This window comes from Gavia stellata, chromosome 5 (assembly GCF_030936135.1).
Source record: "Gavia stellata isolate bGavSte3 chromosome 5, bGavSte3.hap2, whole genome shotgun sequence".
NCBI classification, from domain to species: Eukaryota; Metazoa; Chordata; class Aves; order Gaviiformes; family Gaviidae; genus Gavia; species Gavia stellata.
Window position 1 is genome coordinate 8,823,568 of NC_082598.1, and position 24,147 is coordinate 8,847,714.

The window sequence follows — 24,147 nt, forward strand, 5'->3', positions numbered from 1 at the left end:
AATTTTTCTCCGACTTGTGCATTCAATTTCACAGGGAGAGATTTCACAGGAGCACCTTCTGATTTAGCTCAGCGTAACCCAAAATCAGACTGTGGTCTCCTGAAAGAACACTTTAATTTCTATTACAATCTATCCCCTCGTGCTCAGTCTGTTGGCAGCCCAGAGCATGCACATGTACATTTCTTACGAGATCTCTGATGACCACAGGGAAAAGGCCCTGGGGAGATGCTGGAAATGCATGTGCTATATGGAAACTATAACTTACCCAGGTGCACAGCTCTCGAGAAGTCTGAGTCTCTGAGGAGCTGAAAAACCCCATTTCCTGTGTGGGAGGAGAAGGTTTTGCAAAGGTTTTTAAGTGGGAACAGAAATGCTTAAAACATAGACAAGAAATAGGTATAATTTGCCTAGCATTCCTTTGGATGTTAGGTTTTACAGGGGTGTTCATATGAAAATCAGTCAAAATGCATCTCCCACAATGGAAACGAAAGGGAACAATTAAAAAAAAACCCATACAACCCACAACCAGAAGGAACTATCTATGGTAGGAAATTTGCTTTATTATTGCAACAGTGCCTATCTACACCACATAAATTTTAACCCCCACTGTGCTGGGCACTGCAGAGAGATACAGTGACAGCCAAAACTCATGACGAGGAACATGCAGCCTTAATAGTCAGGACACTATACAACACACTGTTAGACTCATTTTCTCATATGGAAATTGTGGTCTCAAAAGATTAAGCAACTCAGTGACACAAACCCAAAAAGCCATGTTAAATTCAGGAATTAAATGCCACTGTGCTGAGTCCTGGTCCAGCACCCACTGCACCAGCTATTTCCCTCCAGTGAGGGTGTGCAGCCACCGAAGCACATCACAGTGATCAGCAGCTCCTGTAGATTTGTCTCCAGATAAAACCACAACCTTGCACACAGGCCTCCCCACTTCCCTGTGCTGTGATAACTCCTCCATGAATCCATATCTCCATCACAGGGAGGGTGGTTGGTTGGGTTGGCTGGTTGGTTCTTGCAAGCAGGACATGCTCCAGCCTCTCCCCATCACACACCTGCCTTCATACAGCCTTTCTGAATGCAGCCCACCTTCTATCTAAACCTCACTCAGATGCTCTCTGCTTGTTAGCAACATCAGCTCCTCTGTTTACTGCTAGCATCATCTGGCTCATTGCCTCCAGAGCAGCAACAGCTGTTTATTCTGCAGGTATGAAAGTCTTTACATTACCCAAGAACTGCTAAATTCTCTAAATTACTGCTCTAATTGCCAGTAGCAGTGTAATAATCCCAGGGTGAAGGGCATGAGCTGGATAATTCTTGTCTGTAGGTGCAAACTCTCAGCCCCCCACTGAGGAAGCATGGAGTGGCTCCTGTTGAAACAAGGTTGTCGGTTGTTGGAAGAGATGGTCAGAAAGAGCATCCACTCAGGCTGGGAGCCTGTGTCTTAGTGATCTGGGGAACAGCATATGAAGATAGCAAACGTGATGTTGCTTCTCAAAAGTATTTCCCTTCCTGTCAGCAATTTGCAGCTTAACTATGAGGTACCTCTTGTATTTAATAGCTCTGTGTTGCTTCCTCCACCATGAATTTGCCTAGTGGCTTTTTGAACCCAGGCAGATGTCTGATATCCAGAGCATCCAGTGTCAAAGAGTCCCACAGTTTAACAAAGAAGTCTCTTCTTGTGTTTGAACCTGCTATTTTTGTGCAGTGCTTAATTGTTCTTTTATTAGGAGGAAAAGTGAGCACCTACTTATTGTTGACCCTGCATATACCACTTCTGAGCTCAGAAGCTTCTAGCACCTCCTGACTTGTCTCTTGCAACTCGGTTGCTGCAGAGACCAGCAGCTGATGAATTCATCTGTCCCACTTCTCTGAACTGCAGGAGGTCTGAGTCATTACTATTTATTTTCTTGGTTTTACCTCCTAAAATGATTCTTTTTTATGACTAACACAGCTAATACTCAATTAAATGCTTAAAAATGTGGATAAGCCACCATGTTATGATTCTCCCACTCCTTTGCTATCCTTTCCCCGCCTCTTCCAACCTGCCTAGGGTCTTGACCTGCAGTTTGAGAAACTGCTTTACTGCACAGAAATTGAGACAGTAGGAAGTATCCTTAAATTGCCTTTTATATGACTGAAACATTTATTTATGATCAATCTGTTTGCGGTTTGAAATGGGACTGTACATCCCCTCATCAGCTCTTTCACAGCTCATAGAGCAGTGTATCGACATCAATGGGCTGAAGTTTACCAAGTCTTATGAGATCAGTGAGCGTTAGACACGCTTCAGGTGTTGCCGTCTCACTGAAATGATGAAGTTTCTGCTTTGGAAAGAGCCAGGGAAGGCTCTGTTAAATGTTTTCCCCTTCTTTTGTTCTTGATCTAATACTAATCCTGGTTTTAGAGATTTGGAAACTGAGGTACAGAGACTTGGGCTGCGTCAGAGGACAAACCCTGGGCCAAAACCGGGCTGAGTTCTGCTTCTCCTCTTTTTGCTTTAAAACCAAGCTCAGACCTTACTGAAGGTTAAGAAACAGTTTGCAAATTGTTAACTGAGGAGTGTTGATTAATATTTCATTTCACAGAGGAACTGGAAGCAAGGTTTTTTCTACGCATGATTTAACAAGGAGGTAAAGGGGAAAGGAAACTACGTGCCATCCATCTCAGATCCTAAAAAATTTAACTTAAATGCTAATGAAAGCAGAGGAATCTCGCAGCACCACTGACCATGTTAGGATTTCTGTTACAGCTCGTAGCCTGGCATTTCATTTCAGGAGCAATGACCTACCTAATACACTGTAGAAGAAATTATGGTCAGGTAATACATCTTTGAAGCAGAACAAACAGCAAGTACAGTGTCAGATGCTTTGAAAAGTAAAACGCACATACCAAGGAATGCCAAAGAAAACATGCTTCTTCCGCAGATCTTTTCACTGCTATTTATTCAGGATAGGCGGCAAATAAATAATAAACAGTAGAAAGCTACAGAAGAATTAAACTTTGGTAATGACAGACATCAGAGATAGGATGTTCAGCCTTGAATTCCTCCTTAGTCACATAAAACAGAAGTAATTAGAGTCAACAGGCTGTAATGCATTCTCATTGGGAAATATAATCCTGTTGAAATGCAAGTACTTTGCTAAGTCACGCAGGTATTTTTAAAAATCCTGTCCTGGAGGAAAGGTAATGTCTCATATTATCAAAATAAACCTCAATAAAACAGAATAAAACATGATTTTTATTGTTCATAAATCATGTTTTGTTTTGGATTGTTAAAAATACATAATTGCAAATCAAAAAAAAACCCCAAACAAACCAACAACTGACACTGTGTAATCAATCCTAAATGCTATTTCTTCCATCAAAGAAGATTTATCCATTTACTGAGAGGTAGAAAGGGAGGGGATATTTTAATGCAGCATGAAGACAGATGACAGCCTCTCAGAAAAGATTAATCTCTACTGTCAGTGGTACCCAGGCCAGGGAGCAACCTCTGGCTCCAGAGAAATTCAGTGCAGGCTCTTTTGCATCTGTAACGTTCCCGGCAACCTCTGGAATGCAATGTCTGAGTCCACACTGTGCGTCCAGGCACAGAAATCTTTGTCCTTGTTTATATTGTGGACAAGTCCTGCAAAGGGTGATGTCTCTGGTTGTTCAGGATACGCTGTCCGCAGTCGTGTTGAAGGGATCACGGGTAGGTCACCATCCACCTTGCAGTATTGCATGTGATCAGTGCCCTATGGCCATCCATGATTAACTGTTTCAGTTCAGAACTCACAGAAAACTTGAATTCCATCTTAAGCTGTCAGATCTCATCGTGTGGGATACGTGCTCTGCAAGCTTTATGACGACATCGTTTCTGCTCAGATTTGAGCCCATCACTTCTGAGCTAACTCTTCTACAGATGCATTGCACAGTCCAAAAAGGCCTTGAGTTGTTCAAAATACTGCTGGCCTCTCCAACCTCTTTTCCCATGAGTCAAAAGTGTCTGGAAAAGACAAGATGATGTCTGTTATCAGAAATGGAGTTCATAATCTGTTAACAGCAAAGCCATTTTACCTGGTACTCTTTATTGCATGGAAGGTAGCACACAGCCAATAGCCATGAAAAGAGAAGGGCTGTGTGGTGTAATGATTCTTCTGTTCTGCAGGCAAGCCAAACTATTGAGATTTCATTTAATTGACTTGAATGAAATTTTCATTTTGCTTTTAAAAGAGATTGTGAGAAAGCACTAGCTCTGGCTTGCATGTAGTATCTACAACTACCTGAAAGGAGGTTGTAGCAGGGTGGGTGTTGGCCTCTTTTCCCAGGTAACAAGTGATAGGACGAGAGCAAATAGGCTCAAGTTGCGCCAGGGGCAGTCTAGGTTGGATATTAGCAAAATTTTCTTCACCAAAAGGATTGTCAAGCATTGGAACAGGCTGCCCAGGGAAGTGGTTGAGTCACCATCCCCGGAGGTATTTAAAAGATGTGTAGATGTGGTGCTTAGGGACATGGTTTAGTGGTGGACTTGGCCGTACTAGGTTTACGGTTGGTCGCTATGATCTTACAGGTCTTTTTCAACATAAATGATTCTATGATTTTTGTTTAGGCTTTAAAATCTCTTTTGAATTATCTAAATGTAGCTACAGAGTGAGAATCATTTCATCTAACTTAATTTGTTTAAAGACAATCTTTCTTAGCAGTCCATCTAGAGACAGTCAGGTCCAAAGGACAAGTCACCCCATCTGTTGTAAAACATTGAAAACAAAAACTGTATAAAGGTCTCTTTTGAAAACATCAAAATACAGTATTTTGTGTCTAACCCAGATTTTCAATAGCTTTGTGAATGCAACGCATTGAAAAAACATTCCCAAACTCTCTGGTTGTTTGGAATCAGCATTTTCAATTAAAAACGTTGCAGTGGAAAACCCTTCCTCAGCGGCAGTTAAGAGATGTTTTCAGCAGCTGAGAAGGCAGGCAGTGTGGACACCGAAACTGCAGGACCAGTGTGGATGGTGTGTGTGTGCACACGTGTGATTCCTGCCTGAATGGGGCATTTTCCCGTGACCACATGTGTGCGTGCAGCAGCACTGCCCACCCGCTGCAGAGCTCATGAGCTGTGTCTCCTGCTGCAATGAGACTGGTGCAGAAAGTATGTCGCTTGGAAAAAAAATTAATGTTTTGCTTGTGTTAATTTTTTGAGCCTTCAAGAGGTCCATTTAGGTCATGTTGGCAAGCTTTGATGTGCAAGACTGAAGGCCAGAGATGTGAGTCTTTAGTGAAAGCCAAGATCCTCGCTTAATCGGCTGAGTCACAGAGATGATGTTTAGGAAGAGTGCCGCTTGTGACAAAACATAACGAAATTATGAGAACTGGCACCACTACAGTGTAGTGCGCTGCTTATTCCTGACAGCAATCTTGAAAGTCATTTATACATGGAAAGTACAAAAAAAAGCCATAATCAGACCATATGGCTGAGCGGTTCCTCCGGTGTCACTCAGCAGAGCTGTACTGACTTCTCTCTTGCAGCGGCGGAGTGAGTGGAAGGGTTGGATGCAACCTGGAGGATTTCCACTTTTTTATTTTTTTTTAGAATTATCTTTTCCATCACTATGGAAACCTCCCATTATTGGCTTTCTGAGGGAAAATTTGTCTATATCTTTGATCTCAACCACAGCCCACATGGTCTATAAAACTTGGAAAGCTGGCGTACTGGCACAGCCGCTCTTCTCTCATCTCAGAACAGAGCAGCCATTCTTAATATATATATGTATTTTTAACATTCTTGTCTTGGGCAAGACACAAGACACCAATGACCCAAATACAACTGTTGGTGAAGAGGAAAACATTGTTTATCTATATATATTTGCTTAACAGACTCTGAATAAAAATATAACCAAGTCAGAGAGCTAAATGGACTGGAACGCTCATGTGTGAAGGGAAGGTCTGGGAGTCACCCCCCACGACATGCACTGTGTTACTGCTCAGAGAAAGGCAAGAGCTGTAAAGAGAAATAATCACAGCTGTTTGTTTCAGCTAAAATGTGGGCTGTTTTCAGTTCTTTCTGCTCTGGATGCAATTCTGAGCAACATCTCCAAAGTCAGCGGGGTTATATCAGAAGAGATGTGGTGGAGGTGAAGAGAACTGCCTCTTTGAATTTCAGATCTGTTTTGTAGACCACTGAAAACAGATATTAAGCCAGTGAGAGACTGCAACATCCCAGCCCTTGCTAAACTGGGGCAAAAAAAAAAAAAAAAAAAAAAGACATGTTATTTCCTGTGGAAAAACATTGATTTTTGTGTATGTTCTGTTCTCATGGCCATCTTGATTGTATCAACATCAGCATCTAGTCCTAGGAAATATTTATAAATGTCTTTCTTTTGCAAGGCCTAAGCATCTTCTAATCCATAAATAGTTTTATTCACACAGTGCTTCAGTAAGGGAAGGGGGCACAAAATGTGTTTCTAAAGGCTACAAAGGATGGAGTCCCTGGGAAACAGATGATGGTGTCCCTGAGTTACTCAGTAAATCTTTAGTGCAGTTGGGCATTGAACCACACCTGTTGGTGTCCATTTCAATGCCTGAATCATGAGAATGACCTTTATTTTCCCATCTTTTATTCCCTGACTTTGATTTACCTGCCTTTATTTTATTTACTCTTTGTGTACCCATCCTTTTCATCCATGCATAACAAAAATGTTTCATTTTCAGGCAGAGAAAAATCTGTGGGTATGACAGTGAATTGAAATATTTCAGATTTCCAAATATTGATAATATTTGTCACTGGAATTTTGAATTTCCTCCCGAGAAACTCCAGGAAATTGGGCATTTTTTCACCAAATTCCTCTCCATTTTTGACCAGCAGTGTACAGGATGCAGTTGGGGTAGAAGACTGAGACATGTCAGTACCATTTAAAGAGAAATCTTTGACATTAGGCTACAAAAGGCAGGCAGATGGTGCCTAATACTTGTGCAAAAGGGAAGCTTCAAATTTATTCAACCTTTATTTCCTATAGTGTAGACGAAGTCTAAAAAGTTCTGTGCTAAACATGGACCACCTCACACCTTCAACCCTTTGGACTATCCAGAGACAGTCCTGGCTCAGAAATCCTGGTGGGAATGTCTTGTTGACATATTTCATTCCTTTCAGCATTTTGCAGAATAGGCCATTGATTTTCAAGCAGCAAGCAAGAGGGGCTTGTCTCTAAAGCTGCCTGAGCATCAGAAAATACGAGCGTCAGTCTAGGAGGGTTACAGAGACGCCAGAAGGCCCCAGTGTTTATTAGTGTGGCTGGGGTCTTGATTTCTTTTGATACCTCATATGTTTTTGTGGTGGTGGGTGGGGAGGGCGCCTCTCCTGCCTTGTGGGAAGTTCATCTGAAGAGAGGGAAAATGAGGAAAGCGCGATCGTTCAGCCCTATGCAAGCTGCAGCTCTTGCGGGGCGCCGAAACAGCCCTTGCTCCGCTTGCGAGCAGCAGAAGCGGTGCCGGATTTATCAAATTATAGCTGGGTACAGCTCTTCAAAGGGATCCTTGCGGCACGTCACAGCAACACCATGATCAGTTGTGATTTATAAAGGTCTTGCAGCTCCTCTGCCAGATGTGTCTGCCCTTTGTTTTCTGTAGGAGCTGGAAGCCGTCCACCCCGAAGCCGTCCCACGCAGAGGGAGTGTGCAGAAGAGGCAAGCTCTTGGAAAGGGAAACCAGGCGTTTTGGAAATGGCAGAGCCCCTGGGCACTGCTCAGATGTCTCAGCCGCCTTTATTGAGCTGCATCTGCTCTTTACAAGCTGTAGGTTTCACTGATGCGTAGACAGATGTTGTGAAAGACAGTTGTGACTGGGATTTGCAGGGGCTTGCAGGTGGTAGTAAAATTTTGGAGAGCTGACAGCAAGTGATGTTCTAGTTCAAAATCACAGAGAAATAACTGTGATCATTATGGGGATATAAAACACTCAAGATCTATTGGAGCTGATGGAAGGTTCCTGTTGATATCTTGGGGACAGAAATAAAATGGGAATTTTTGATTCCTGGTAACATTTCAAGGCTGGAAGGATCCATACATGTAATTAATTCTGCACTCATTTGAAATGCTGGTGGAGGAATCCAGTCCACCTGCCTAAGGCATGTTGGGGGCTAATCCTCCTAAAGCGGGTGAAAATTTCTCCTCATAGTCAATGAAGACAGTTACCTCTCTCAACTGGGCAGACCCTCTCATCATAGACTTCAGAAATGCCTTCCTCTCTCTTCCCATTCAGATGTATAGGCACTTGCTTTGGGAAGCCTGGTCCACTTGGCACCTCAAACTTGCAGTTGTTAATGTAACCAGAATCCATTCCCCCCAGATTTACCCTATTCCTCCTGTTTTAGGCCTACTGGGATTCCAGTGACTTCAGCTCGGTTTTATCATTGCAGCAGGGAAACAACTCTGATGAAGCACACCCTAGAGCAGTGCTGCAGGAGTTAGAAATCAGAGACAATAAAGCCAGGGGGAAAACGTTGTAGGAAGCAATCTGACCCTGAAAGGAGAATTACATACATGACTTTCTAGCCTTCTGGATCTCTTGTTTCTGTGAATTTGTAATGGTTTGCTTAAAAGGTAGTATAAATAGAAGAAAAATGTAAATGGGAGTGTACGCTGGAAAAGGCATAGCCTGAGGACCATATAGTGCAGGAGGGGACATGCTTTCTCGATGCATATTTAGTACCCTTCAACGGAAATCAGCAGTGAGGGGAGGACAACCTCCCCTACTCTTCGTGTTCCCAGGCTGTACACCGATGAGATCATGTCATCACAGATCACACCCTTGTTAAGGCCAAGGCCGTCTCCAGGCGCAAGCCCAGGAGGTCTGGGGTCCCCAGCCTCTGTGGAAGAGGCAATGCAGGTCTGATGGCACGTGCATTTGGGTTGTTTAAGAGGGCTCAGTCTAAAGGCATGAAGAATAACTGGGTTTAGACCACAGTGAAGACTGCCACACAGCGTGATGGACTAATTGGAAATAAATGAGTTTGGAGGCAGCCCAGTTTCTATCAGTGGCTGGCTGTTGATTCCTTTCTAAATACAATTTCTTGGACTCCTAGGCTACAGAGAAGTCTCATGTAGGACTTCCCACCTTCATGTGCCAGACTTTCCATCATACAGGGAGAAGAGATCTGGAGAGAAAATGCTAACTGGAAATGTGATCCTCTGGGAATAGCAAGTTTTACCTGGTTCACACTCAAATCTCTTTAGATGCAGGCAGTGGGCAAAATGACCCATTTCTAGAGATTTGTCATCAGCAAATATAAAGGTGGCAATATCTACAAGCCCATCAAGATTTATTATTGCTAAAGGGTGAAGAATTTGCAGGATCTGCAAGGGAAAGGGTTGTTAGTTGGATGCTGCTGACTTGGGTCGCTTTCTTTGGCCAAAAAGAACTCACCTAGCAAGGTTATATATTTTTTATTACATTTAAAGTTATTTCAGATACAGTCCAATCAGTGGGTTAAAGAGCTTTTGGTAAGGCAATCTCTACTGTCCGCTGTCCTCATGACTATTCAATGTTAGGTTTTTCATCTGGCGACTCACAGCACTACTTAAATTCTGGTAAAAGCAATAGAGATGACCTCCTTTCCTTTAAGTATTTGAAGACCAAATTCTGACATGTACTGAGTGCACGTGGAAGTCATGGGAAATTTTGGGCACCAAACTGGTGCTTTGCAGTTCCCAGGCCTTGGCTCCATGGAAATGGATGTGGTAGCCCCCAAATAACATATCCTGCTCGACCTCTGGCTGCCCTAAGGAGTGGGATGGCCCATTGACAAGGTTGTGTTGTGCCCTCCCACCACGTGAGCATGGGGCTTGGTGGAAATGTTAGCTAGGGACTGTGGGAACAAGGATCTGGGGACTCAGGTTAGGCCTCTGGGATAAAATGCAGAGAATCCAGAAAACGAGAAATATTTGCAGAAAATCTGATCTGTGAAATCCCTAGCTCTAACTGGGTTTCTTGCTCCCAGGTGTGAGACACATACAGGCCAGTTCCAGCCCTCTTTTCTCCCTTGGCCCAAGCCTTAGCAACAGGGTGATGAAGGTCAGAGACTTAAAAAGTATACTCTTAACATGGTTCCCTTTCTTGCTTTATGACAGACTGTTACTGGATACCAAGAGGCCAGACTGGTGTCACATGTCAGGATGGATCTGTCCTTATGTCCCCAAACACCTGACACCCTCAGCAAGGGTAACGTGGATCTGGAGAGGCACAAGGAAAGGGAATTTTACCCTTTGGTCCTGGAGCAGTATGAAAGAGCGGCTTAGCTCTGGGCTGATGGCGATTGTCCCAGCCAAAACAGGGTATAAGCAGCAGCACGCGCAATGTAGAAAACAGTGCATGATGATGAGGGTCCCAGAGGACCCATCTGCTTTTGGAGACAAGTTTATTCTTCTGTCCCATCTGAGACTGCAAGATCCTTCTCTCAATAGCTGTGTGTGCGTGTGTGTCTATAGGCAGTTTTTGGCACCAAGTGAGAACAAATACAGCTAATGCTAAAATACAAATGCACACACACATGTACAGAGGGCAGCCGGCTGATCTGAGCACTGACTGTTGGTCTCAACGATCACTTCAGTGTCTGAATCACTGTCAGCAATGTCAGGGGCTTGAAAAGGAGCCAGGAGCCCTTCGCTGCAAGAAGTGACATACTTTGCTGGCCGTGCCGGCGGCAGTGGCAGAGGTCCTCACCAGCACCAGCAGCTGCTGCCAGACCCTCACCATCATCCCCCCACTCTTCCCACCGAGCGGAAAGGCAAATGCCATACAGCCCCTGCAGATTTAATGCTAAATGACTCTTTTTCCCAGTCCAAGAGCTGCCAGGAGGGACTTGGGGAGCTGATGGGCTGCGTGAAATGTGCTCCTGTCCTCTCAGCACAAAGCCGCTTATCAGGGCCAGGAGGTGGGAAGGGGGAGAGTTACTGTACAAACAGTCATTCAAGATTAATTGCTTTTCATCTCTCGAGCAGGAGTTGGCCTTTCAGCCCCACAATACAATAAGGGCCTGTTCTGATTGTATCTTTCCAGGGGCAGTGTACGTTTGGCAGGGGCAGGCTGAAGTTTTTTGGGAGAAATGAATCAGGCTAGCAAGCGCTCCTGTCCTCCTGGGGCTGGAAACTGTTATGATGCTAATGGCAGTGATTACCGCGTGTTTACAACCACAAACGGGGTGTTTGTGTCATATCATTTCTCTTCTCCCCGGATTTTGTGTTGTGAGTCCGTTTTCACTCCCAGCTCCTACTTGTCATGGTCTGTAGCTGCTTGTTGTGCCCTGATCTTGCTGATAAACCCCATATATCTGATAGGGCAATTAATGTGTCTGAAGTTCTGGTCTTGCCAGCTATGGTGCCTTTCTCATTAATCATGCCACATTCAGTGTTTCCTTTAAAGCTTCAGCAAAGGGGGGCAAACAACTACATGAAAATCTCAATATTCACTGAAAAAATGCCTAGGCTGCCTGAGAAAAATCTTGAAAAAAATAACCAAAAAAGTGCCCAAAGGCTTAAAATAAGCTGATATTAAAAAAAATACCAACTTTTTTTCTATTTAACTACTGTCATGGGCTTTGGAGCTTGATTCAGTGCTATGGAGCACCTGATGGTAACCATCCTGAGAGCTCTTTCTGATCCAGACTATACTGTAAGATCAGTGAAACACAGATCGTGGATTGTATTATAGTGATGATGACTCTGGACCACAGGACTACGTGGGTCAGCAAACCCAGAGCCGTGCCTGTGCGGGCAGCTGTATCGTAGCCTTTGGAGTCACCGTACATCCACTTTACACCAATGCTCTTCCCGCCAGCCAGGAAATGTAAGGCCTTTTGTCCCAATCCCACCCGCCTCGTTCAGCGTAATCTGTTGTCCTTCCCCTGGTGTGGGCTGTGTTCCCCAGCATTGATGCAAAATTGCCAACCACAGAGCAGTCCGGTCCCTACCTGCACCTCTGCCCCACCTCTCTGCAGAGGAAAGGGGCAACCTGGAACCTGACATGGTCCCTACCCGGCCACGATGTATGATGGTGATAACTGATGCCAAGAAATAGGGAATATCTTTCTTTACTGGGCTGAATTATGATCACACGCTCCCAAAAGTAGTGTCTCATGTCCCTTATTTACTTCTAAGGCCACTAATGGGTAAGTAAGTCCAGCTGCCTGCAAAAGAGTCAACAGGTAGTGAAGCAATTCAAGGTTGTTTCTGAGATTAAATATTTTCATTTGTTTTTGAAGTGGTTTCAGGCTATAACTCCATTGTTCTGATTTACCCATGCTGCCCCTCGAATGTGCACTGCAGGAAAAAAAAAAGTGCTTCAGTAACTTAATTCAAAGCATATTATAGTGAGTTGCCAGCACAAACCCATACTGACTTGTGGTTGAGGTCAGTGCTCATCCATATTGACCCAGGAGGCAAATATAGACCAAAGGAAAAACCAAGATAAATATTCTCCTTATGGGACAAATGCATCTTTACATTGGCCAGAAATCTCAAGTCAGTTCTTCTTATACCCTCAGAAAAGAAAAACGGGAAAACAATAAAGAGAAACAAGCACATTTTTTAAAGAAGGGAAAGATACACTTTTTAAGGCAACATAGTAATTTTTCTGATTTCAAAACCACTTGCCTCATTGATTTTTGATCCAAACCACATAAACTCCACATAAAAATACAGCCTGTCCCTATAGGGCATTTAAAAATATACACTCCTTAGCTCTTTTCCTTTGTCGATAGAGCATGTGTCAGTGTGGAAGAAAAAAACCCAGAAATAATAAAAATGATAAGAGGGGATTATCTGCATTAGTCCAGGAGGTGCTGTGGGATCCCACAGCTGGAGATGGACCGTGGTCTCAGGCAGATAACAGGGAAGTCAATGGGATCTTTGTCCCCGGTTTCAGTGAGGCTTTCATCTGCTCTGCTCCGCTCCTGCTGAGAGGTGTCATATGAAGTGTTTTGCTAAAATTATGCTAATATACAAATGTTTTCTAGTTTGCAGGCCACAGTATGTTAGTGAGACCAGAACCACCAAAGTCCAGGATGGTAAAGAGCTGGCACACTGTAATTAATGTTTTTTGTCATACTGATCTCAGTCTTGTGCAGCTGGACTTCCCCTGCTAACTTAAGCTCAGGACACTTTGTGGAGGCCTTCACCCAAACCCGGCTGAGATCAGCAGCAGAATTCCTCATCCACAGCACTGGGCTTTAAATAGGCCCCATCAAAAATTTTGCATCTCCTCATTTCAACTGATGTCGCTGTGTCACCGTGAATTCCTAAATAATTCCACCATTCCACTAGCAACACCTCAGCGTCTTTCAGTCTTTGCCATCTCATCTTTTGCTTACCTTATATGATCTTTCCACCCTGACCTGGGGTCATTGGTGGTGTTTCTCTCTGCCTCTTGTGTTGTTGGATGCAAACCTGAATGCCCTCCTGATGCAGATGGGGTAGATGTATGGTGACTCCAAAGGCTACGATACCATGGATTGCATTATAGTGATGATGACTCTGGCCAGCAATGGGAGTGTAACAGCCTTCTCCCCTCACACAGCTTCATTTTTGCACATGCAGCCAGGAATTCTTTGGGGTCTGGAGTGTTTTATTCCGTTAAAGCAATCTTACCAAAGGAAAAAAGAGCTCTTTGTGACTGAACGCTTGCAAAGTGTTTCAAGTGGTTTCTTCTCTGGGGTCCTTGCGGGACAGTGAATGGGAGACAGACCCTGTCCTGGAGAAGGCAGATGGACCAGATGACCCCTCCAAGTCCCTGTTTTGTATGGATGCTAGTGTCCGTCAACCTCAGGGTCATCTTTGATCTCCAGCTTGCTTTTGTTTTCAATTTTCTTTACATCATAAAACTTTGCAGCACCCAACAGGCTGCTGACCCTGCTGTTTTGGGAGCACACCGAGTCATTTGTTTAGGCCATACAGTTATACCAGATGGCTATATTTGAAATTAATTTATCACAATCATTTTGGGTGGACTGAAATTGCAAGGCTGTGACAGCTTCTTGGGAAGCATGATGATTTTCAATATTCCCATCCTTGATACTCCTGTGTTGAAATTTCTCTGAGTTAACTTCCAGAGAATTAAGTAATTGTCATTGACAGATCTGTGCTGTAAGTGTATTCTCATACATATTACGGGATAATGGCTTTACTTTCTCTGACATCTTGTTGACTCCATATAGAGGTGCACAGGATATGCAAGTATTCCTCTTGCACTGGCTGAAGAAATTAATGTGCCCAGCTTCACTCTGCCTTTAGAAACCTGCCTTTGAATTGCTAGAAGCTCAAAACATGCCCCATCTCATAACTTTCCTGTATGTTCCTAAAATACAAATCCAAAATGGGTTTTGGATTAAACATTTTCCCTTGGGCACTCCTAAATCATGTTAAAAAATGAAGCTAGGGGGAGGAGAGCATTTTATAATCGACATTATTTATTTTCTTTTCCTTGCGATAAAACCTTGATCCAAAACTCGTTAGAGACAATAAAACGCTCCTACTCATTCAGTGGGTGAGAGTCCAACAAATCATGTCCAGAGGCCCTACGTGGAATCGTACCTTTCTGCTGACTCACTTGGGCTTTTTCCCTGTGCTTTGGTGAAACTCCCGGAGATCCTTATCAGCTCCATTAAACCCTGCCGGGTGCTGCCGGCTGTAGCAGGGCTGTCAATCAAGCCGGCGACTGTCGGGGTGCATCCAGCGGAAGTGTTTATGAGGGAGCACACCTGGCTTTGAGTAGGTGTGTTTGTTCAAACAGTGCCGGGAAAGCTCGTCTCCTGACCCAAAGCCAAACGCCTCCCAGCTCAACGTGCCGACGTGCTGCAGCACCGAGATGTTTGCTTTCGGCTCACGTCCTGCCGCAGGCCAGCCGTGCTGTGCCAAGTGATGCGGTTTGCCTTCAGAGGCCACCGGCACGAAGAGATGGCATTTGCAAATACAAGATTGCCTCCTCAAGAACAGGCAGGAGGAGAAATGTGGGGATTAGGGAGGAAGTGGTGACAAAAAAGACTAGCTTGAATTTTTCATGCTGGCAACAACAGGAGGTTTCCCCACCTTTCTCTGCTCCTCCCCCATGGCCTTGGTGAACTGGGGCAATATCTTTGGATGAAAATGAGATAGAAAGGTGGTGGGAAGACCATTGCTCTCCTAACGTACTTTTCAGAACATGGTTTTGCCCCAGGGAAATGTTTTTTAATGACTAAGTCAACAAAATCTTCTGATTCATGACACTGTTCCTTCAGGATCTCCAACCTACCCTGCTCCACCCAAAAGCCTCCTCTGCAAAGGATGGAGTAGAGGACTAGATCTTCCATGGGATACGGACCTGAAAAGTCATCAACGGAGCAGTAGCAGTGTAAGTGGAGTGCCTTATCTGTTGTGCAAAGAGCTTTTGTCTGCCATTTTAGAGGCCTCAGCTGTTGTGCAATATGACCAGGCACATGAAAGTGCAGGCTTCCCTAGAAAGCAAGGATGGCTCAACAGCCCTCCATGTGGGGCAAGATTTCAAAATTGCTCCGCACTCACTTTCAGACCATTTTGTGGTGCCTTATTTAGACTATGAGGCTCCGTCTTCTGGTAACCCAGAAGAGCTGGTGACCTGAACTATTCAGGTCATCCGAGCTTAATCTTGAGCTTACAGATGACATCTGCTTGAAGAAGGAGGCTGACAACACATTGCCCAACCACAATAGAAGGTGGCTTTAGGGGCACGCATCCCATTTTTGGGCTGAGACTGTATACGAAGAATAGGAAATTATTGCCCAATGAGCTCTGGGTTCATCTGCTTGTAAGACATTAGGTCACTGCAAACAACACATTTCAGATTGCTTAAATTTTCATGGAACTGTTTACTTTGGGAGGGGAACTGACATACAAACAATGGAAAGAATTCAAAGGAGGGAAGTATTTGGAGCTGTAAGCTGTTCTTGGTCTGCCTGTGCAGGTTGTTGGTACAGTTGGGAACAGAGTGTGTTAAATCTTCCTTAGGTCTGGAGAAAAAGACAACCCTAGAAGTGGTCATTATCGTTAAACATTTTGTACAGAATCAGGGTTGGAGGACTGGGAAAAGGTTTTTAGCTTGTTGTAAACTGGCTTATCAAGTTGTGTGAAACTGGCGAAACTGGCCTGGTTTGCAGAATTAAGTGTTGGTGGTGAACAAATCCTTGGAATGCTCCATTGAAACTGCCTCCGGAAAATTAATAAGGAGCCTGAAGGATAGATACAACATTTTAATCCCCAACTGGAGAAATCTAAGTGTCAAATCCCAGGACTGACACTGCAAATGGTTTAGAAAACAGCGGTCACTCAGGTCAAGGAGAACAAATAACCACGTCTGGAAATTGTCTCGGTGCCACTCATCTCAGTAGGAAATGCCACAAAAGCGATGATGAAACAGAGCAGATTGCAACTTCTCCCTGGGAGGTGGGGAGCCCATGGGAACAGACTTAGACAACTTCGCTAAAAACAACCAGACAACTTGTTTTTATTATGTAGAATAATATATTACCTTGAAATTAATCTGCGTATTCACACTGGCCAGGTGTCTTACTGTAAGACTGAGGTGGCATGAAATTACAAGGGGGGAAAAAAAAAAAAAATCTATAAATACAGGCATTCATCTTGGATAATTGATAGATCATATCGCAAAACATCCAGCAGCTTTCTTGACAGTTTGTAGGTTTTCCTCAGCAGACACCATAGTGGTTTCATAGTTGACCGTCTGATCACTCATCAGCATTATCACATCTAGTCCTCACCAAGTTACACGGCGTTTCCTGTTTACAAAAACAGGAAATTGCTGGAGCAGAAAGGGCAGGTTGCAACAACTTGTTTATTACTGCTGGCTTTTTCTCTACCCTTGCTAACTACCCTGAAACCAAAAGAAATGTTGGCAAGAGCGGACTCCATACCTATGCAACACAGAAAGGGATGTAGTTCACTGCCTCTCATGCTGGCATTAAGCTATGCTGTCATTTATCCATGCAGAGGCATGTTTTGCTTTACTCAGTGCTTTTACTGCTTGTAAATGCAAATACATCTCCTATACTATTTTTAATCAACGTGAAACTTAACGCAGTTCATGTATAGCTTGCTTCGCTGTCTGAACGGTACCTGCAACTTCCCCAAAGTTATAGCAGATTCATTAATTTGACTATCTCATTTTGTAAAGGGGCATGGCAGCATCGTACACTATTCATAAAACAGTTCAGAGGCCTGAATACATTTTCTTGCCACCTGGATGTTTCGAAGTGCCACCGTGGGCAGATGGAGGCTGTTTGGCCTCTAACCTGCAAGGCTGTGGATGGTTTAAATTCAAGCATGATGTCTGCAGACAGATCTGGGGTGGTTTAAGGAGCTCAGTCTGTGGATCCTGCAGTACATGATCTCACAGGTTTGGGAAAGTCTTGTCCCCGCAGGTGTTGCAATCTGGTACTCGAAGCAGGGAGACAACACAGCAGTTTCAGTTGCCATTACCCAACTTGTAATTTAAATGTTGATTGAGCCTAAGAAAGAAAAACTGAGGTTTTAGCATTAAGAAGAAAGGCAGCAGAACAGACAAATCTTGAACACCAGATCATTTTGCAGCAGGGTAATGTGAGTTGCCCTTCTCCTCATTTAACTGCTCTGGTAACAAGGCTGTCAAGCATTAGGTTTCCAGTGATACGAGTATAAACCACCTATTGTAATTAGGCAGGGAAGGTGTTAAATATAGGGGACACTTTCTGTGGGTCCTCTCCTAGCAAGTCCTGCTGTTAAGTACCAGGGTGACGTCCTCCCAGCCTAGGGCAGGAGGTGTTAAAAGAGGAAGGCTGAATCCTTTGGGTAGGTGCTGAGACATCCCCCACGCCCGCCCCATTCTCAGGGCTGGTCCTTGCCCGTGGACCTGCCATGGGCAGCGGTGGCCCCCTCCAGCAGCCTGCTGGCACCCATGGGCTGAGCTCCCGGCTCTCCCAGGCTGTCCGGAGAAACTGTCGTGAGAAAGGGCCTTTTTCTTGGTGCTTTAAGGGTTTTCAACAAAAGAGCTTGAAAGGGAAAACCGACAAGGGCTGCTTCCAAAGGCAGCTTGGCAGCGCCGTCCTCCCAGCCTTGCAGCCCATGCCACTCCACCGGCTTGAGATACGGCCTCGGGCAGGGTTGCCTCAGCTCTGAGGAGGAGTTGAGCTCTGAATATTTTCCATGACATTAAAAAAAAAAAAAAAAGAAAAGAAAAAAGCCCTAATTCCAGAGACAGTTATCTCCTCGGGGAGGCTTTCCCACTCAGGGCAGTGTGCTGCAGCCCCTGAGCCCGGGAGCAGCTGGCATGCAGAGCTGGGGCATGCAGAGCTGGGGCACGCAGGGCTGGGGAGCCAATGTGCTCCAAACACCGGCAGTTTGTCACCTGGGATTTTCTCCGAGGACTTTTGGACCTTGTGGACCTGGAACTGCTTGGTCCTGAGTACTTTGTTCATAATCAAAAGCTCTTTGTGACTAAGTCGTCTCTGTCCCAGGGTACCCCAGCCACTATCCACACTCTGGGGCTCCCATTATTTCAAGGACTTTTTGTCCACAGTCCAGGACTCCCATTATTTCCCATTATTTCCACGACTTCCTGGTGAATGCAATGGAGCTCAAACTGGCACTCGGAGAACATGAGGACAGGAGAAATCCACTCACCCCTTCCTTCCCCAGACTCTCTGGGACTTTGCCTTGCCTGTTTTTGGGGGGAGAGTGGTTTTCCTTGAGCGTCCGCCTGTGCTACTGTTGGCAGAAGCATCAGTCTCCTCCGCGTAGCTGCGCTGACACACCGAAACCAGCCCTCTCTGCTCTGCCCTCCCCGGGGCTGGTGCACAGGGGCAGTGCTGGCTGTCCTCCCCTCGCTGGCAAAGCCCCCTGCTTTCACCGCCAGCCTCTTAGCATCATAATAGGGGAAAACAGGGAAATGCCGTTCTTCTGGTGCGAAACTGGAAGGAAAACCCGGGCAGAGAGCTGGAGGAAATGAGGCCGTAATACACAAAAGGTTCTGAAGGCAATGGGAACTGGGGCATTTCTGTGGATTTGGCCTGAAACAGCACATGGGGTCATGCTGGCAAAGCAAGGCTTGGACCTCCAGACCTAACCGAGGACTGGGCTCTCTTCCTCCACCCCAGGACTGTGAGAGGAGGTGTACAGCAAAGGTTGTCACTTGCTTTTCCTTGGATTTAGGAGCTCTCCCATAGGCATCCTACCCCACATCCCTCCTTTGGGACTTTTCTTGATGTGGAGGCAGTAAGGCTGGGCGAACAGAGGCAGCCCTGCCTGTGAGACTACGGCAGTGACAAAACACTTGACAAGAAAATTGCATGCTTTAACAAAAGCAGGAGTGGTTTGTTTTGTGCTGCTGAAGCAATCTCTCCTAGAAGAGCATGTCAGCTCTCTCCAGCTGATAGATGCTGGCAATTAGCAGTGTTCGCAGAAGGGCAGTATTCCCCAGGTCTTTATTTGTATAACCTTTATAGAGGGAGCAGAAGCACTGAGAGCCAAGATTGCACTTTCTAGCTCGAGCCAGCCTTTCCTCTCGCATATAGTGCTAGCGAAGCACAAGAAGAAAATATACCCATTATCCAAGAGACCCATGGGAGCACACAGCTCGTCCTGCCTTTTGAAGGGACCAGCATTGCTATGGCAGATTGCAGTGAAACGCTTTCCTCTGGCTGTGCTGCTGGAAGCGCTACAAACCTACCAGGTCTCACACAGTGAGGATGAGCATGGGACTGTCTCAGTGTTAGCTGCCCCAGTGTTAGGCATATCATCCGAGTTATTCATTCAGGATCCCTCCAATGACACCTGGCCTACGAGACGCCCCCATCCCAGAAAGAATACCCTTCAGCATCTCAAACGGTGCTGGACACAGATGGGTGGGCAACTTATTTGAGCCCTTAGCTCACTGTAGATGCCTACATGTAGACACCCAGAGGTAGGTGTCTTGAATCCCACTCTTGGCAGATAATCTGCCTCCAAAGCAGGGCAGGTGCCTACAGAAGACAAAGCATCCACCCAGAGACTCTAATTTTTAGGGATCTCATGATAGGTGAGATGAATCCCGGGGTAGCAGGTAGAGACTGGGCCCTGTCTCCTGCTCCCCTGCGGCCTGGGCTGTCTCTCGTGGGTTTGCAACATAGGGCTGAAGGTCTCCACCGTTTCTCTCTCTCCAGTGGGATGCAGCTGGCAAGGACCATCCTCATCTATTGGAGAAAAGGGGTGGATGGAAGATGGACAAGGGAGAAAGTGGCCAAGAAGAAACACAAACTGTGGCTGCTGCAAGGGGATGTGAGGCCCATCTCCACGGTCTGCAGCCTCTGCCCTCTCCCACTTACCCCTGGACAGGAGTGCCTCATGCCAGCGACAGCACTACTGCAGAGAGGGTGATGTCAGGAAGTGCCTTGCTACAAAAATTCCTAAATGTAAGAAATATAAGAAAGTCCTAAATACAATGGGTCTGAGGGATGCACTCCTTTTCTGGTGGGTTTGCAGCTCACCAGGTCCCAAATGATGGACTGTTACAGAGAAGGGCGTAAGCACCTCCTTTTCTTCTTTCTCCTCAAAGAAAAGCAAAATGTTGACAAGGAGCCTATGTACCAAAGACCACGAGAGATTACTCAGGTCCCAATGTGAACTGGTGGAACGAGAGGCTCAGAGGCGATCGGAGAAATGCATTTTTTCTGACCCTATGGGGGAGTTCTGCTATGAACATTTGTTTCTACACTAGGTAATTTCCACACTACATAATTATTTCACATTAACTCTGTATTTCTACACCCTTCATGTTCTTTTCCTCCCAACTGGTCCCAATGAGCTGAGAGACTGTCTCATATTTGTGTGTTCTTGTGAGGCTGGTGGGACCGGATCCACTTTTTTGGCCTGTGTTTGGAGGACTGGCAGGTAGACAAGAGATGGAGAGAGGGAAAAAGCACCCAGTCACATGCCATTTCCAATCTGGGGAGAAAAAACAGTCTTTGTGGACCTAGGTATATTTAAATGCCCCAAAAAATGTTTTTCTTTAACTTAAAACAAGAAGTGGCATTGTCTTTTAAACAGAAATAGTATTTTCCAAACTTTTTTTTTTGTCCTTGATTTTACCCACCAATAGAATGAAGAGCAGGGAGAGATTTCACCACCACTACCACCAAAATGTGACTGAAACACACAGAGAAAAGAATGAAATACGTTTGAAATTTCCTTGGGAGCCTTCTGATTGTTTGGCAAAACAGGTTGTAATGAAAAATGTGATTTCATATGGATTGAAAACCATATGAAATGCTTTGTTTGGAATTGTACTGGATCTAAGTTAAAAATGTTTCCAATTTTACGGAGTGAGGAGGAAGGGGGTGAAAGCCAGAGAAAAAGGGAAGGAACCAAAACCAAAATGGACACTTTCTGTATCGGCAGGAACTTTTTTTGGATTGAAATGAAAATGTTTCACAACTACATTTTTTTGAAACAAGCTAAACAGAATTTGAGAAAAACATGGCCACATTAAAATAAAACTTAAATAACAGTGTTTCAACAACTTGTTAAATGAGATCCTCAGCATCCTGTACTGACATGTTAAGAGGTGATCTGTGTAAGAACAGTATTTGGAGGCTCTGAAACACCCCACCTCTTAGCGATGTGCTCCTGTCCGCCCGCCCCCCCCAATCATCACAGACAATGAAGTGAAATATCTGGAGTTAAATGAACTTAACTAAGAGAAAATGGATGTATCTAGAGCTTAGCTAGAGGTGTTCTCAATTGTTTAGTTTCACTGACAAAATTCTAAAGTAGGTTTGTGATAATTTGAAAGGGCAGGCAATGCCCTTTTCCTTTAAGTTTGGAAGGTGCCTAGCAAATTGTTTTTCTCCATTTTTCTCTTCCTCAGCCTTTACCTTATCTTTACTGTTTTGGGGGCTTGCAGTATCAGAAAAACTAATGTTGCGCAGACTTCCCTGCTAATAGTCGTGGCTCTTTAGAAGCTTTCCAATAGACTGATTTTTGTGTATGGAAAAAAACATCGTGAGGGATGATCCTGTAGCTGCTGGAAGTAAGGGCAATGAGTCTTGTTTGGGGGAATGTTCTATATGCTGCATAGATCCAACTGCAAGCTAGCAATGTTTGTAGATTTCTCCCATGGAATATATAGCCTCCGATATCACAATGCAATAATCAAAAGTATATGTGCTTAGCACATCCCAAAGCAATCTCTTTACTCAGCAAATCTCACAAAGGGCCATTTTCCAGCTGGGCACTATGTCTATATAGCCTTTGGAAAATGGTTGCAAGGCTTTGGCTCCAACTCTGGCTCAGTCCATATCCCACAGAAAGCCTAGCTTTGCTTTTGGAGCTGTGGAGAGGCCAAGCGAAGCATTTCACATGAATTTGCCAGTGTGCACCTTGATCGGGTGATGGTTACTGTGCGTGAACTGCCAGCAGATTACTGGTGTGTGGGAAGAAGAAGAGGTTATTGCCAGCCAAAATACAGGTGCATAGAGCTGCTTCTGCAGCCTACGTATGACAGGCATCCAAGAAACGAAGGAAATACACCGTGGGCTGTAATTAGGCCCTGACGGCTGATACTTCTTCCCCTTTTCTGAAGGTTCTTATGTTTTATCGAACCATATTATCTCTTTAAGAGCAATCGCGCTCAGGGTCACTGGGTAGCAGGGCCAGGCCAAACACAATAAAATAAGCTGGGCTGCTAATTTGAAGCAGATTGCTCCAGCTCTGCAGCAGCACTGGTGCACATGGCAGGACATCACACTTCCAAACCCGACACAGGCTCCCTGACCCAGCCAGAAAAAACTGGGTTCCAGTCATACCTCAGAATAAACTTAAGAAAGCTTAATAAATGTTACATTTAAACATATGTGGCTCTGTGTGTAAACCACTGTAACCAAACTGAAGCAAACTGGAGCTTGTGTTACAAGCACTGTGGAAATATCAGCATTTGGCTCTTTTAATAGGCCACTGTTTGTACTACCAAGCAACAAGCCCTCCAAATAAGAAGCCATAGCAGACCTCACCTCCTTCTGACGCCTACTATCTAATGGAGACCAGATGCAAAAGGATGTCTTGCCTGCAGTGAGTCAAAAAGTTGGTATGCATCAAAAAGGGGGCAACACAGTGGTACAGGGACCTGGTGATTCAAGGGACCACTGCTCACCTCTTTTGTCCTGGTTAATTTAATCAGTCTGTCTTCTCTGACTTCCTTGAGAACAGGATGAGACAAGAGCACTCTCAGGGCATCATTTAAAGTCCACAGAAGTCTGTGATGGGATATGTTTTGGTTTGGGGTGTTGGGTTTTTTTTCCATTTCTGCCAAAATCTTTTTGACTGGAAGTTCCCCAGTAATTCCCTGGGTTATATTTCATAGTGACTTCAGTGTTTGTGCTGAGGTGTAGACATTATATTGAAAATGAACAATAGCAGCTGCTTATGTTCAGTTACCGTTCAGGTTCCAGAAGTTATTCTCCTTGATAAGAGGGCAACAGGGGTTTTGGGTGGGGGAGAAGCAGTCTGTCTGGCATATGCCAGAATATGCCATTCTCATTGGGAAACTAAAGGAGCATAGTCTAGACGAAAATGCTCAGCACTGGGCAAAAATGGATTGGAAATATTTACATGGAAAACAAGTAATAAAAATGGCTTGCACTCAAATTGGAGGATGCCCTAAGTGGCCTCCTGAGACAACAGAATAGAGACAGACATTTTAAATGCTGAGAGGACACCAAGATTAGATGGGCTTGGAAGAAAACATAAAAATTTTCTTTGGAGGACAGAGTTAGAATTTAAAATTAACTTTACAAATTGGAAACAGAGACTGAAAAAGTAAGGGAGCAATCCAAGAAGGACAAGGCACCCCACTTAGGCATAGGTAATTGTCCAAACAAATGTAAGAGCAACTGGTTAGACAGCAAAGGATCTAGGGGCTGTAGTGAGACAAAAGCGGATCAGAGTCAGAAGCATCAGGCTGCTCTAAAGGCACGGAGGGCATGGAGGTATATATAAGCATGAAACAACCATAAAGGAATTCTTCCATTCTGCTTAACACTGGCAAAACCTCTCTTAGGGCACTGTGTCCAACCCTGGGCCATCTTCAACATGTAAAAGATTGTAGAAAGGGGAAAGTTGTAGACTG